The sequence below is a fragment of the Cavia porcellus genome, unplaced genomic scaffold (assembly GCF_034190915.1).
Source record: "Cavia porcellus strain 051 isolate PalLab524CR breed Dunkin Hartley unplaced genomic scaffold, mCavPor4.1 scaffold_20, whole genome shotgun sequence".
Lineage (NCBI taxonomy): Eukaryota > Metazoa > Chordata > Mammalia > Rodentia > Caviidae > Cavia > Cavia porcellus.
Genome location: NW_026947503.1, coordinates 56397710 through 56415051, shown reverse-complemented (window position 1 = coordinate 56415051; position 17342 = coordinate 56397710). Strand labels below are relative to the sequence as shown.

At 43.6% G+C, this 17342-nt stretch overlaps 1 pseudogene; it reads right to left on the bottom strand.

Moving 5' to 3' along the window:
* Positions 1-4076: 4076 nt before the first annotated feature.
* LOC100716471 (heterogeneous nuclear ribonucleoprotein D-like) lies at positions 4077-7560 on the bottom strand (annotated as a pseudogene).
* Positions 7561-17342: the final 9782 nt, after the last annotated feature.

Here is a 17342-nt window from a genome sequence, read left to right as displayed (position 1 = left end):
TGTTTTACTGATGATTCACGTTTTATTAATTTAGTGAATTTAAAAAAATTTTAATAGTTTGCATTCTCAATGTCCTATGCTGGTTTTTTTCTCATAAACTTTTATATGTTTTAAAATTTTTATTTATTTATTTATTTTTAAACAACAGACATTTATTTCCCACCAATCTAGAGACTGGAAGTCCAAGATCAAGGGGCTAGCTGATTGTTTTACAGAGTCCTCCTGGCCAGCAGGTGGCTCCTTTTTTGTTATATACTTATGTGGAAGAGGAGGGTGGTTTAGGAATCTGGGCTCCTGTCTTCTTACAAGAGCCCTAGTCCTGTCATAAGGACCCCACCTTCATGACTTCATCTCAACCCACCGTTTCCAGCAGACCCCCTTTTAGACACCTTAACCCTTTGGGGCTTAAGGTTTCAACACAGGCATTTTGGAAGGATACAAACATTCAGTCCCTAGCATCATATTTATCAGTCAGAAGCTTTATATTTTTTTGTTTCAAAACTATTTGTGGCACTTTTTTATAGTTTTCCTTTTCATGCGGGGATTTTCAATGTTGGGTGTCTATTTACTTGAACATTGAGAACATAGTTGTTTAGTAATCAGTGTCTGCTCTCTCCAATATGTGCAGTCCCTGTGGACTATATTTTCTGCTGCTTTTCCTGCCAACTCATTTGCAAGGTGTCTCATTTCCTTGTGTCCTTGATTTAGAAAAAATTACTAAGCATTAAATCTTTTTATTACGATATGTTTGCAGTACACGATTACATTCATCATGAGGATACTCTTCTAGAAGGTTTGGATCGGTACTTTTTGTAACTCCTCAAACTTCCTACATTGTTTCATAATTTTTCATATTTTAGGCTTTTTTAACCTTTGATTAATTTCAAACACTACAATAAAAACATCTCTTAAATGCATCCATGCTTAGAAATGTAAGTGATTTTTACTTATGTTTATACCTTCCATTAAGTAAGGGATGTAGCTGGGGATATAGCTCAGCGGCACAGTGCCTGTCTGGCAAGTGTGAGATTGTGAGTTCCATTCTCAGAACCCAAAACAAAATGAAACAAAAAACAAAAATAAAATAAAGAAAAAAGTAAGAGATATATGTTTAATATTTCATAGCAATTTGCAAACTTTGAGAAGTAAACTTTCATAAATACACAAAATTCTATAAACTTGCAATGGTCAGCTTTATAAATTTACACTTATAAAAGTAGTTGTAGACTTCATTGTGATTGGTGGAGGCTTGAATATTCATTGAATGTAGTGGTCCTATGAAGTTTTTGCCCATTTGAACCTTGTAGACAGCATGCCTAAAATTCACAAATGTTTTCTAAAGTATTTATAAATACTTCATAGATACTTTGAATACTTTCATTCAATCCAAGATACTATCAATATGAAACATTTTATTTAAGATGCAATACTTTAAAAATCATGGTGATAGTAAGTTCGTTTCTGATTTCAGAGTAGTTGAGATGCGACCACTGTATGTCCTAAAAATGACTATGAAATGAGAGTTTGAAAAATTACTTTCGATGGCATACATTCACCAAATAAATACTCTTTGAAAGCCTATTGTGTATTAGTTACTAATTGGAAGGATGCCTAAGAACCTTGCCAAGAAGAAACAGATTTCCTAGGAACGAGAATTTTATTCTGAGATTCTTCTGCTAACACTGCGAGGCACGCACTGCCACAGTTGCTCTGAAGACACTGAGAAGACAGGCACTCGGCCGTTGCCTTCCATGATTTTCTAACCTGCCATCCTCCTGCCCTGCACTGTGACTTGGTAGCTCCTCCCAGAAGAAGTGATTGGCTTTGGTTATATATTGCTGCCAATAGGTAGAGAGAGAGAGACACTCCCTGCTAGTTCAGAGCTTAGGCCTCAAGAAACTTTGTAAGGGAAGTTAAAAATTTAAATTAAGCAGGTCAAGGATCCCCGCCAAGACCAGGCACACATGTACGTTTCCAAATAAGCCTGGTAACAGAACATTCCTTTCTTTGTGTAAGCTTGTCAAACAGATGGCCTTAAAACATTCCTTTGTGGAGCCCTTGTCTTTACTGCCTTTGTACAACTGGTGACCTTGCAATGTAACTTAAAATATAACAGGACATTTCTTGCTTTGTATAACCCATGCTTTGTATAACTGATGGCCTTGCAATGTAACCTGAAATGTTTAAACTCTCTTAGTAACCCAAGACATCACCAAACCCTCCAATCATAATGTGCCAAATCTACCTTTGTCTCTCCCTCATTTCTCTCCCCATAAAATTCTTGAAGTTCTGCCAGGTGGAGCCCTGGCTCTTTGGGAGATATCCCACTCAAGCCCACTGGTATAATACATTGCCTCCTAAACTTCCTCAGTGCCATTTCTTCCCACATTTGGTTTGTTTTTTATAACAGTCCATGTGCATCTCTACCTCTTAGGCAGGGATGCCCAGCAGTGGGGTGAACACTGCCCACCCCCAGCCTGCTGGACAGCGATGGACCATGTGGAGCAGAGTTGAGTGGTGCTAGCAGAGCCCAGCTTAGACCAGCCAGTCTCTCGGTGACTCAGCAGCCACCAACAGAGGTGTGGGAGATAGCAGACAAAATGAGGCTGACTGAAAGCAGCCTGATCTGGCTCAGCCCACAAGAAGGGCTCAGCTGCACCAGACATCCCTTAGCAATGGGAAGGCTGCATTCTGGAAGGCTTTGTTACTCAGTAATCTCTAACTGACACGCCAGGCACCTGCCCTATCCTGCACTGAACGTAGCCTCCAAGGGTCAAGCCGAAAACTTGTGCGTGTGTGACCACTTGGACAGAAGACAACATTATTATGCAAGAGAACAGTTTTTTAAGGTCATGGTTCCTGTTCTACAATAACATATTGGTTGCAAAATGAATTTTGAAATATTGCAAATTACACAACATAACAGGGAAATGGGTGTATCATGAAGGTGAAGTTGGTCCTTGAGGATGGCGGAGAAAAGGCAGCAACCGGCAAACAAGCTGTTCTGAGCTGTGGGCATCTGTCCCTGCTTGCCTCATTCAGTGTCTTCGACTTGCCAGTTCGTACTGCAACCTGGAGGCTGGTTACGCACTCCCCTGTTGTGACTTCTCCGAGGGAATCTGCAGACACAAAAGAGGCCCCGCCAGTTTGGCCCATTGTTAGTAGGTTGGTAGCTCTGTGGAGGAAGCACTGGAAGAAGTCTATTTTATCTCTCTTTCAGAATCTTTTCTTTTTTCTCTTTGGCATCAGGAATCGAACTCAGGCCCTTGCACTTGCCAGGCAGATGCTGTGCCACTGAGCTCTACCCTGGCTCATTCTCATTCTGATTCTGACATCGCCTTTTAGAAAGAAGTTGAACATAAACATCCTGCAGAAAAAAAGTTGAAGGTATTTGTTGAAATATTTTTCTGAAAAATATACCCTTGCTTAAAATTTCCACTATTCAAGGTAAGGCTGTAAGAGGTAAAGCTTTTTCTCCACCACGAGGCACTTTCTGGCTTCTCAGAAACTGGAGAACTAGTGGATTTCAGATTTTTACTCCATCTTTCCAGTTTCCTTGCCACAGGGGAGCACTGCAGGTCATGGCCTGCGGATAGTTGGGTGACTGGGTGGACGTTCTGCTTGTCCCCTCCTCTCCTTTGTGGGATCCAATTGGTTTGCATCCAGTTGTTCTCTGAGGTTTTTGTCCTCCGGCTCCATGTGGACGGATGGTCTGGGATTCTAAAGTCGCGCTGCTCAGCACTGTTCCCTAGGCCGAGGAGAACGTGCGCTGCTCTGACTGTGGGTGCTGGGGCAGAGGACGCAGAGTCCTCTCCTTTAGAGAGTTATGCATCACCTGGCATGGAGCAAACAGGAAGGCAAACAGAAATGTGCGCCACAGAGGAGCGACACAGAATGGGCTGCCGCAGAGTGACACGGCCTGATGCATCGTTTCCCTTGCAGTGGTGTCAGTAGGACCCCAATGCTGTCCTGCTGGGGAGCTGCCCTACCTGCTCTCTGTCCTTTTGGCCAGCCCTGTCCTTCCGTGAAGAGGCCAGGAAGTCAGTTGAACTCGGGGCATCAAACTAGTGTCCAGGTGTGTAAGCCTCGTCCCACACTGTCTCTCCACACTCAGGAGCTCCCGGTCCCTTCATGTGCCACACAGAGCAGTTGGTGTGTGAGAGCCTGGAAAAGCAGGCAAGTGGTGAGTGCACTAAACAAGGATGGCAAACGAATCAAACAACCAGCCCTTAGCCACAGCTCCCAGCACAAGGGCCTTCTTCCTGCCCACCGGCAGTGCCGACGTTCTCCACCAGATGGCAGTAGGTCCCCGCGCTTGCTCTCCGTTCTAGTGCCGACAGCTGCTGGGCAAATAAAGGCGGTTTTATAATACAGTTCAAAGAAATCTGGTAACAGAGCCTCAGTTCTCAGTATCTTCCATTGAATTAAACTCAGAAAATCAGTGAAGGGAACACAAATGCTCTGAAAGACAAATCAATGACTTGTCTCTTTTCCCACTAGAAGGTGAGGCTCCCCTCTTTTATTAGGGCACTTAACGTGTGTGGCACACACACACACACACACACACACACATTCGGCACCTCACAATCTGCCTCCACCGCACACCTGTACCTTCCCCCCTGTCCACACGGTTCTACTCCCCTACACATATACAGGCCTACACCAGCACCCCACACGCCTCCACCCACCACCCACTGCACACTCAACACACCACACACATCCACACGCCACACATAAACACACCACACGTCCCACACGCAACACACATTCACCATATCCACACTCGCCACACATTCACATAGCACAGTCATCTGTCCCATGTTATCAAGACATCCACACCCATGTACATATGTACACACACACTATGGAGCACACACATCCATCACACCCACACCACACACGTTTACACACACCCACCCATACACCTGCACACATCTGCACAGCACACCCATTCACTACCCCCCCCCTCCATCTGCACCAACTGCCTCCCTCCACGTTCCAGGAAGAGCAGCTACTTCTAAGGAATCCCTTACAGTTTGCTGAGAGTGTAAGGGAAGCACAAAAGGTTTCCGATGCCCATTTCATTAGTGTCATTTGCTAAGCCTCCTTTTATAACAGTGTGACACATCACTGGCTTTTTGAAAAAGACTGCATTTTAGGACCTCCAAAGGCTTCAAAATTCTTTCTTCCTCATAATTCACAGGAAAGGAATAACTCCTCTCTGAGACACACAGAAAACTATGGCAGCTTGTTTAATGATTGACTTTTTTTATCCCTGCTCTTAGAGCACATTTCCCAGTGATTCCTCAAAGTAGCTGTCCACTGAACATCCCAAAAGCCACATGCAAAAGTATCCAAAGCTATGACATACATAGCACTGATCACAGGACCCATTAATTTTGGACAACATTGTAAAAACAGAACTTTCTAGTATTTTCTCAGTTTAAGTGACACCATGTACTGGTCAAATTCGGTATTGCAGCTCAGTGCAGGTACCTGGCTTCTGAAGAAGCCCCTAAAAAGTGTCTTTTGTAATGAAATGATGGGGGCATTAAAAGTGACTTTTAAAGAAAACAATTTCCAGTTTCATATTACACCATACTGCATGTGTATAGCTACGTTTAAAATTTTTTTTTTGACCAAAGAATGACTGTCCTTGTCACCCAAGTGTGCATGTACATCCGCTTGAGTTTCATTTGTGCTGTCCCTTCCATTCAATGAATTTGGTTACCCCATCCAATCTTTATCTTATTAAAAATTTCCCATGTTATTCAAATTGAGGCCCCAAAATGTTTGCTCCTATCAGATCACATCTTTGGTATTATAATGGATGTCCATGGGGGAAATGCACATTTTGGTAAAACAACAACAACAACAACAACAAAAAACACTTTTTGTGTGTTAGGGACAGAACTCTGGGTTTCGAGCATGCTAGGTACATATTAGACGCTTTTTAAAATCTATTTTAAAAAGTTTTAAAGAATCACATAAGGAAGCATTTATTTGGGATTTACCATGATAAATCATACAAATAAAATACATCTAGACACAAATCTGCAGAGTCATAAGACATAGCAAAGGATAAGGTAAAAACAAAGAAAACTAACTGGCGGCTGTATACAGCTGGACACAGTTGTGTTTTGCACACTAGAAATCTGGTAACAGAGCCTCAGTTCTCAGTATCTTCCATTGAATTAAACTCAGAAAATCAGTGAAGGGAACACAAATGCTCTGAAAGACAAATCAATGACTTCTCTCTTTTCCCACTAGAAGGTGAGGCTCCCCTCTTTTATTAGGGCACTTAACGTGCGTGCACACACACACACACACACACACACACACACACTCGGCACCTCACAATCTGCCTCCACCGCACACCTGTACCTTCCCCTCTGTCCACACGGTTCTACTCCCCTACACATATACAGGCCTACACCAGCACCCCACACGCCTCCACCCACCACACCCTGCACACCCAACACACCACACACATCCACACGCCACACATAAACACACAGCATAATCATTACAGCAACAGAAGAGCGATCGTCAACATCTTCCTCGAAGATTCCTTTAGCGTCTCCTGCTTTCCCCAGTGTCTTCCTCTTTAGTGTGGCTGGTAGCTATTTTGGTGATTGCCACCTCCTCCAGATGCCTCGCCATAAGTGCATAATCCTGTCCATGTCCGTAGTTCCCACAGTTAGACCCCGTATAATCGTGTCCGCCACAGCCACTCTGGTTTTGATCACCACGGTAGGCACCATTGTAATTTCCATATCCTTGATCACGATAGTTATTAAATCCTTGGTTCCAGTTTTGGCCCTGATCTCTGCTGCGACCCCCAGCTGCAGCACTTTCTCCTCCTTTTTGTTGATGCTTTAGCTGCCGAGAGACCTCTTTGGGCTGTGCAGTTTTGATTTCACACTTCCCAGGCTAATTTGATGGTATCTGCCTTCTAACAATTTTTCAAGTGGCTCTTCATCTGTGTATGTGCTGAAACAAAATCCTCTCCTTTCATTTGTTCTTATATCCATGATTCAATATTGAATTGAAATTCAATTCAATATTGAATCCAAAATTCAATATTTTCAATCTCTCCAAAGGCTCCAAAACATTCTTTAATTTGTTCTTCTGAAGTGTGTGGGCTATATCCACCCATGAACACTTTTTTAGGAGGTTCTTTCCTTTTTAATGCTTTGGCCCTTTTAGGTTCTTCAACGTGCCATCCTGTTTGTGTTCTTTTAGCTCCAAAACCTTATCAACACTAGTAGCATCTTTGAAAAGCACAAATCCAAATCCTCTTGATTTTCCTGTGACTGGATTTGTTTTAATTGTACAGCCTACAGCTTCCCCGAATCAAGACAGATATTTAGTCATATCTTTCTTGCTTGCATCCTGGCTCCAGCCTTCAATGGACATTTTGCTGTCATCCTGCTGGTTCTTACTCATGTTAATCTTGGACTCCTGGGTGAATTCCATTATACTGCTATGCTTGTTCATGTCCCCAGTGGTGGCGGAGCTGTTGGCAGGGGTGAGTAGGTGCATGGTTTGGGTTGCAGGGGTGCTGGTGGCAGCAGAGTGTTGTGCAGAGCTAGATTTAAAATGGCAGTGGAAGAGTCACTTTTAAAAATTTAGCTTTGAGACAAAGTCTCACTAAGTTGCTCAGTCTGGCCTCAAATTTGCAAGCCTCCTGTTTCAGCTTAAGACGCTGGAATTATAGACAGGTGCCACCAGGCTTGGCTCTTTGATAGTCATATTTTAAGGAGTAAGTAAAATTGCATATTGTGAGAGTTTTTAATTACTTATAAATTTATTTTTCAAAATCTCAACTGGTGTTCAAGGAAGTAGAGTGTTGGCAGTTACAATGGACTTTTTTAGATTTACATACATGTGGGTGTGCCGACTGGGGGGAACCAGGAAGGAAGGTAAGCCCTTGCCTGTGAGCCAGCCAGAGCATGGACTGGGGAGAGAAGAACAGCCCCTCAACGTGAGCAATCAGCTGATTCAGGCTGTATTGTCTGACTGACTTTGCAAGCCAAAAGTCAACAGTCTGCGCAACTATTTAGAGGACAACAATATGCAGTATAGTAGCTACTGTAAATTTCCTACTACTTTATCACTGTTTTGATTTGTTTTATTGTTGTTTTATTCCCTTTAAAAATAAAATTTAAAAATAGATTTATCTACAGTTACGATTAATGCAGAGAATACTTGCATTTCATCTCTGTCAGTATCTGTTGCATTTGTTAAGATTCTATGAGAGAATTGCTCTGCAACTTTAGAATGAGAAGCATTTACTTCAGGGAATAAAATTTGGGAAGAAGAGAGAGAGCAAGGAAAAAAAAAAAAACAAGAAAGGAGTAGATCATCTCTATTTAACCATCCTGGCTTCTATTTGAGCTTCCTTGAATAGAAGAATGAAGAAGTTATGGAAATATTTTATAGAAGGACCCCAATCCAGGGAAGAAATTGATCACATATTTGAAGAAAGGCTTTGAGGTTCTCTTGGCATAACAGAGATGTGGTAATCAGATGTGACAGTGTGACAGAGCTAGGGGAAAAGCCATTCTCTTCCATCCTGCAAGGAACACAACACTGTTTGACAGACCATCAACATCTTGGGCTGAAACTGAGCCACGTATAACTTCTCCTTGTAAACTGATGATACAGTATTTGTCACAGTGATAGAAAGATGCCTCTCCATCGTCTATATCTGTATGTGTGAACACGTATTCATCTATTTAGTCATCAGTTGCTTAATGATGTATCATTAGGTGACTTTGTCCTTGTGTGAGCGTGTGAGAGTGTATGCACGCAGAGTAGGATGATTACAGTGTCAGTAGGGACCTCTATCATGTGGCAGTTGGTTGTTTACCAAAGTGCAGCATGTGGCTTGTGATTATATGCAGGCACACATATATGTAAGTACACACATGTGTATAGACATGCATGTAGATTTTAACACACATTATGTTTAGCACGGTTCAGGCTAATGGTGTCTGGGGTCTTTGGGTAACATCTACTGGAGTAACCAACACTTTGGGGGTGTTGAAGGAACAAGAGGAGGGGTGCGACATAGGTAACTGCTGCCGTGAAGCAAAGGGAACTCTGCTAGCAGCTCTATCCCAGTCCCATCTGAGACTGGGTGGAAGGACCAGGGTGCAGAAGGGCTGAGGACAGTTCCTGAAAAGTCATGCTGTTCATGTAACTGCGCATTTGTAGAAGTTGCGTGGGCCTGGATGAGGGGCAGTGGAAGCTTGGCTCTTTCCTTGTGAAAAGCACACGTTGGTTTTCACACCAGCACATCATGCATCTGCAGGTGTGTAAGAACTGAGACAGGAAATGAGACGTGATAAAAGCCCACCACCCGAATCCCGCCAGCCTGGCTGCATGGCAGGCTTCTCCACACAGGCAGAGCCCACCGGGGGCCTGGCCTCCTCAACCCTCAGCACATTTTGAGGTGGGCCACACCAGCTTTTGAATCGGGAAGCAATTTAAAAATCAGTCATGTTTTGATCCCCCAGGCCTTGTTCCATCTAAGTAATAAGCTCTGCTTTCAAGGCCTGGCCCGCTAGTTTCCCCTGGGCCCCCCTCTCCAGCCTGCGTCCAGTGTCTGCTGGCGCCCCCTTTGCTTTTGCAGGCGTCCCCCAACAGGAGTAGCACAGCCTGCCGCAGGAGGACCAGCCCAAGCAGCCGCTGACCTTGCCCGGAGGAAAGTCTCTGCGGCTTGCTTTTCCTTCCTGTCTACCTTCGGGCCCTTCCTGCTGGCCACGCTCCCGCCTGACCACCCTGAATAAATCTTTCCCTACATCCCTGACAGCAGCTGATTTGGCTTCTTTCTTTCCTTCTTCTTCTTCTTGTTAATTGAAAGTAAACCTTCAAAGAAGCCCAGCCACCTGAGAAGCTCTGCCGAGCGCTGTGGCTGGCAGGGGAACCTCAAACAGAAGCGCGGTGGTGCGCCCTGTCCCCTGCGCTCGGGGGCAGAAGCCACCTGGGCTTTGCGGACTGCCAGGGCCACTTAGCTTTCAATTTAGCTTTTGCATTAGAAGAGGGGAATATGAATTTGGGTAAAGCAGAGTGATTTTGAAGGTAGCTATGTGTTTGGGGGTGGGGGGATTGAGAATGAATCTGAGCTTGTGATTTGCAGCGTGTGAGTTTATTTATAAGATAAATCTGAGGATGTCTTTGACCTGCAGAAGGAAGTATATTTTTAAAAAAATCATTCAAAGAGAGTCACCAGGAAGCAGCCATGATGGGGTGGCAGAGTGAGAAGTTGGATTTTAAGATTCCTGGATTTTGTTGAAGGGAGGGTCTTCTCTTTGTCTTCTGAAACTGGTCACCTCAGGCCTCTCTACCTCTCTCCAGACACAACTTTTAATTATAGAAAAATTTCAATGCTCAAGAATGTTGAAAAATAATATAACAAGCCCTTTTATAGCTACCACTTAAATCCAACAACAGCCATAATTTCACATATTGATTTTCACCTTATTCTCTCTGTGTACGCATGGACACACAGGTTTGCCGAGCTGGTTCAGAGGAAATTATAGGCATCACGATACCTCGCTCCTAACTAAATACCCCAACATGTGTTTTGTAACAAGGGTCTTCTCCTATGAAACTCCCGTGCAGTTATTACACCTAAGAAAATTACAGGACTTCCTAAGTAACATCTACTATCCAGTCCATACCAAAGCTTCTCCAAATTCATTCTCTCTCTCTCTTTCTCTCTCTCTCTCTCTCTCTCTCTCTCTCTCTCTCTCTCTCTCTCTCACTGGTATTTGGTTTGAGCTGATCTAGTTCCACCCATTGCATGTGGTCACTGTCTCAACCCTTCTCTCACTGAGGTGGAAGCAGCTTACAAAGCAGACAGCTTCTCAAGGATTCCCGGATGGATTTTCACGCTAATAAACCCCTATGTGAGTGCCAATCAGACTGACATAGAAATGTCCATCACCCCAGAAGTTTCTTCAAGCACTTTACATGTCCATAGGACCTGCTCCCTGCTCCCAAGAAGGGGCGAGTGTGGGAAGAAATTGGAGCTCCCAGAACTTTCTATTGGAAGCAAGAATTCATCCAACAATTAGGGAAATGGTTTGGCACCATCCAACAAAGGTTAATGTGTAGTGCCTCTGTGACCCAGCGATTCTTCTCATCATTAAATATTGAAGAAATGCAGATGTCACCCAAAGAGCTGCACGAGACTGCTCACAGCAACTTTCGTCATAGCATCCTCAACTTGGGAGTGTCTCAAATGTCTATTCATAATAAAGTGGATAAATCAATTGTGGCATGTTTATACAGACAAGGGCTACACAGCAACAAAAAATTCATGCAATCCTTGTTCAACTCAGACAGCATGATGAAGTAAATAAGCGTAGTACCAGAGAGTATGCTTGGTATGAGTCTTTGTAGATAAAGATTTAAAAAAACCAAAAAAACAAAAGAAGTAAAAAAGCCCTGACAAATCTTTATTCTACTTTAATTGGCAGCTCCTACTCCCACATAATATATATATATATATATATATATATAATATATATATATATTTTTTAAAGAGAGTAGATGAATTATTTTGTAGAACAAGTCACATTCTAGAATTGTCTGATTATTTCACTTCACTCAATCCTTCTGAACCGGGGATTCATGAGAGAATTGAGGTGTAATTGCCCTAAGGCACCCACTTCATGTCATGAATTACCTCCATCCCCATGCATTTTGAGTGGTGCTGGTCATGCTCCATTCTTGGGAGAGCTGAGTAAACCATTAATCTCATTTTCTATGGGTTTATGGTTCGTTTGAGAACCCAGCTGAGAATACTTACTGAAAGTTAGATTTTAAGGCTGGGTGAGTTATTTTTGACCAGACTATGCTACAGGTGGCACTGTGTCCTTCCTTCTGCCCCACACTGGAGAAATTTAACATCATGGTAATGTGAATATGGAGTTTGATCACTGGGCTAAAGTGGTGACCGCCTGGTATATTGCTCTAATGTCTACCGACTCCACTTTCTGCAGTGAGAAAAATACTGGCTCGCTTTTTAAAAAAATTGTGGTAAAATATGTACCATGTAAAAACCCATCTTAACTAGTCTAAATGAGTAATTCCGTGACTGGGCATATTCGTTTTGTTGTGGGATCACCCTCACCATCCATCTCTAGCACTCTGGTCACTTTTGGTAGGTAACTGGAAATCTTCTTCATGAGTGCAGTTTTCTATTCTAACCTTGAAGGAAGCTACATCATCTCAGCTTGTATGTGAGGATAATTCTCAGAGCAAGCCCGCGTGCTGTAAAGACAGGGTTCCTGAGAGACTGCAAAGAATGATAGTCCACAGTCTGCAGAGAAGCCTGAGAACGCTCTTTCCTTATCAGAACCGGCCCTGTTCCCTTAGAACTTCAATTACTCATGAGTCAGCGTGAAGAGGAGGGAATATTTCGAGAGAAATGAGCAATTATTAAAAAGGGCCAAGAGAGCAAGTTTTCAAAGCTAGAACACCCCAGCAAAACCATTTTCTGTCTAAGGAGGCCCTCTGGAGCTAGCATACGTATGTGCACCTGGACCCCACCTGGACATAATTAGTTTCTCTGAGCTCAGAGCAGAGCAAACACTGAAGAAAATGATGTCAAAAACCTGAGCAATCTGTCATGATCTGCACCATACAATTAAAGCGAAGCATTGTATTTTCTCTAAGAATTATGTAATGCAGATGACAGTTTTTCAATCGCCAGAAAGGGAAAGCCATCTGGTTTATGTTCTGCTTCACAACTGTGATGTCTGTTTCTTGCATTGTGTGGGAATCACAGGAAGAGAAGATGAAATGCTTTTTTGGTTGATCTGTAAAAGAGCTTTTGTTTATTTGACAATGAAAACATTCTGCTGGCTGGGGATATATCTCAGCAGTGCAGCACCTGCCTGGCAAACGTGAGGCCCTGAGTTCGATTCCTGGTACAAAAAAAAAAAAAAAAAAGAAAGAAAGAAAAGAAAAGAATTAAAAAATAAAAAAAGAGAAATACTCTGCAGAGTTTTTAATTCCAAGCAGAAAGAATGCTGGGTGTTTGAGGATCAAAATATCAAATAGCCAAAGACTGACTGGACTCCCACATCATGGCTGTGTGTAAGTTAGTATATACCATGGAATGAATGGAGAAATGTATTCTCTAGATTAGGTGTGTCATCCCTGCCTCTCTCCTGGCCTCCAGGACAGCACCCCGCTCCTCAGCACTGCAATCCACACCTCTTGCTGCCAGTGGACAAGTTGAATCTTCACCCTCACCGCAGGGGTTCAGTGTGTAAATAGCACTCACTGACCAGCCCAGTGGTGTATAGCAGTCCTAGTTCTTGGGGAGTTTCCTGGGAAGAACTAGAAATGATTCATGAGTGAATTAAGATAGACACATGGACAGTCAACAAAAGGATAGAAAAATAATTCAGAATCCACCGAAGTGAGGCAGCGTGGATCTGAGGGTTTGGAAGCTGGTGGTCACTCCTCCCTCTCCAGGCAGGGGACGCCACCCCCATCTCACCACAGCTCTCATTCCAGTCATCACTCCTGTCTGCCCCTGAGTACCGTGCTCTTGAAGGGCTCAGGTTCTGCTTCCAGGAACAGCTAATGGATGCCCTTCATTCCTGGCACCCAGCTAAGTGTTTTGCCTGGTCCGAATTCACAGCTCTAGAAATGACTCCATCTCCAATTCAGAACTGAGCAGAACAGGTCCCCTCAGAGAGCACGGACTGGGCGCAAGGCCAAGTCACCAGCCAGTGCTTCAGGTGTCTGTGACTTACAAAGGGAGCTCTTCCTGGAAACTGAGAGCAGTGGAGAGTTCCCCGAAGGAGCTGAGTATGGTCTGCTGTGCGGGAAGTGCTGGGGAGAGAGGGCTTCTTTGGAAGGGAAATCTGGCTGAAACGTTGTTCCCCTGAGTCAGGCTTTTTAGGTCAGAATTAGCCATTAGGAAAGGAGACAGGGTGTGGTCATTCCCAGTGTCAAGCTGCGGTTCAAAGATCGGTGACAGATCAGGTAGGAGCCCCTGGCTAGGGGACGCCCGTGGCTACCAAGTGTGAGTCTGTCTGCTTCAGCCTGGTGGAGATGAGCCAGGTGCCCTGACTTCATCTCTCATTCCCTGAGCTCGAAGGTGGTCACTGTCCTGCTGTCCTTACCAGACCGTTAACTGACTCAAATAGTCCCCATCTGAGCAACAATTGAATCAGGAGATAAATGAGTGCAGATTTTTGTCGGAATTTAAAGAAAGAGACTTTCTGACCAGAGGGGACAGAAGTGAAGGAACCCGGAACAGGCTTCTAGAAGAGTTGCTTCTGAAATCTTACTATGCTGGGCAAAGGCATTGGGGCAGGAAAGGGTGTGGCCTGCTTGAGGCTTAGTCTTAGCTGCCTGGAGGCCTACCCTGGACAAAGGCCTGTCCACACTGGGTCAGATCACAGAAACTTTCAGCAACATACAAAGGGGTTCACGTTTATTCTTTTTAAAAATATGATTTAATTCTATTTGCAGAGCTGCATTTTCAAATTCTCTTCAAGTAGCAGAGAAAATGAAATGTTTGTTTACCTTGCATTTATATGCAAGCAGACAGCTGATCTTCACACTTTCCATAAACTTAGGTTCAGAACCCTGAGGTGGCTCCCTCAGTGAGTGAAGTAAGTTTGTTCTCAGAATGAAACATTTATTCTGAGTTAGTGCAAACCATGCAGACATCTGAGGAGGGGAATTATGTGATTGGAAAGTACTTCCGGGTCGTGTGTGATGAGAGTTGGGTGATGGGAAGCTGAGAGACAAGTTACAGTTTCTCAAGCCAGATGACAAGGACAAGGCCCTGGTGACAGATACTCGGAGGTGGAATGGAAGGATTTGGTGACTGAATAGAGCAATGAGATAAGAAGCTTCGAGTTTAGGAATGATCAAGAGGATGTTGGGACCAGGAGCAGTGGGGAACCTGGGCCTGCTTTTGGTGAGTTCTGTTTTAGATGTGTTGAATCTGAGATAAAGGATGGAAATTCACAATGAAACTGTCTGGAGAAAGATGAAAATAATTCAACTCTGAAATGCTGAGCATGGAGAGGTAGTGGGACAGAGTACCCAGTTGTTTTTTTTTTTTTGTTTGTTTGTTAATTCCAGGAAGCCAAAGCATGACTTGAATTGAAAGGTGGAATTCATTAAAACGTCTCATCTGAGCTCAGTTCTTTTAGCCTCCTTTGTCCTTGTGAACCAGATGACGAGAAAGCTATTCAGGGGGTAGCTAAGGCTCTGGCTCTGGGCTCTGCTGCCTGCATAACTTCTTGTATTTCCTTTCCATTGCGATCCTTTTTTTTAATTTTTATTTTAAAGAAAAATAAAACTAATCAAAATAAAACAGAACAAAGCCAATTAAAACAAAACATTGGCCGGGCGTGGTGGCTCACACCTGTAATCCCAGCACTCGGGAGGCTGAGGTGGGAGGATCATTTCGAGTTCGAGACCAGCTTGGGCTACAAAGTGAGCTCAAGGCCAGCCTGAGAAAAAATATCACATGATTTCACTTATAAAAGCTACGTAGAATAGACAAATCACACAGAGAAAAAGAATATTCAAGGTTACTGAGATCTGGACAGAAAGGAATGGGGTATCTTTGCTTATTGGCTAAGGAATTTTTTTGGCTGATGAAGCTCTGGAAGTAATGGTGATGGTTATGTAACACTGTGGATGTAGTGAATGCTACTAAATTGTATGCATAAAAATGGTTAAAATGGCAAATTTCATGTTAATATATATTTTATGGCAGCTTAAAACTAATAATGTAATATACCAAAAACCATCAAATTATATGCTTTAAATGGGTGAATTGCATGGTATGTGAGTTATTTCTCAATGAGGTATTTGCTTATCCCTTAGGGACACTTTCCTTAGCTCTGCACTCAGACTATTGGGACCATGAAAAATGTGAACTGGAAAAATAATAAAATGTAAGTTGTTCGTGTGTGGCGATAAATGCAGCTGACGAGATGCAGATAATTGGCTCGGAAACTTGCCTCATTTAGGAGGCAGAGGGCCATGGGATGTGAAAGAGGAAGACAGAGTGGTCAGAATTCTGCGAGCTCCTGGGGCTGTAGGTGGGACAATTCTACTGAGAGGCAACTCTCACTGCCCCAAGAGAAGTCATCACTGGTAACAGATTAAATGGGTTTGGGGGCAGGCACAAGGGATAGCCACATTTTGAGTTTCAACCTGACTTTCACTGGCCTGAAAGACACAATGTGAATCTGAATCTGCTGAGCTGCTCTGTCTTGCTCGCCTGTGTGATGCAGTGTCCAGGACGATAGGTGATTGATTTTTTTTGGAAATGTGCATTTGCAGTTACAGGAGTAGCCATCCAGAGTGTCTACAGTGTCATTGGAGAAGACAAAACCATTCATCCAGCAGCACAAAGCAGCCTGCCCCAAGAAAACAACAATCATCCCCCAAACAGATGAAACAGCTGCTCATCAATCTGGTGCAAGCTGCAGGTTGCCGGACTAAATTACTGTCGAACAGGCAGACGAGCACAATTTGTCAGTCAGCATTGAGTTTAAATAAGCAGAGATGCACATAAAGCCAGCGATGCAATTGTAATTAAGAATTATTGGCATCAGGCTTCAAATAGTGCTTTCTTCAGGTAGTAGTGACCCAGCTCCTGAGTACATGGGATCTCAGAGTAGAATTAATCTCAAGTCGTGGCTGCCGTCTACACTGTAACAGTTCATCATGTGCAAAAGCCATGTGTAGGTGCTGGAGAATCCTTTAGACTCAGGCTATTTTTACTTTCTCTTCCTCCTCTTCCTCCTCTTCTTCTTCTTCCTCCTCCTCCTCCTCCTCCTCCTCCTCCTTCTTTGTCTATCTTTGGACAAAGATGGACTTCCTTGTCCATCTTTGGTTGGTTGGTCTGTTGATTGTCAACTCTATTGCCCTATGCTGTAGAAGTCCCAGGGCGTGGAGCGGGACTTGCAGTTCTGGGTCCTCCTGGATCTGGGGCAGGGGCCCATCAACATCAACATCAGTTCCTTACCTCACATCAAATACCTTTATCCCATCATTTCTGTCACTTTCTGAAGCAGTTCTTAAAGCCTTCTTTTGTGTCTTTATGAGGTGTGATAAAAAATACAGTGAATGTTCTCACAGAAAAGCAGGCTTGTAAGAACATCATGTTGTGTCCTCATGCAGCTTATTCACTGAATCTGGGTTCTTCCCAAAGTCAAAATGGAGCAGAATGCCAAGCCAACCCATCACTCATGTCCCATCCACCGAGGTCAGCACATGGGAAGGAGCCGTCTAATCTCACAGTTACCCAGGATCCCAAGGTCGTTTCACTGACTGAT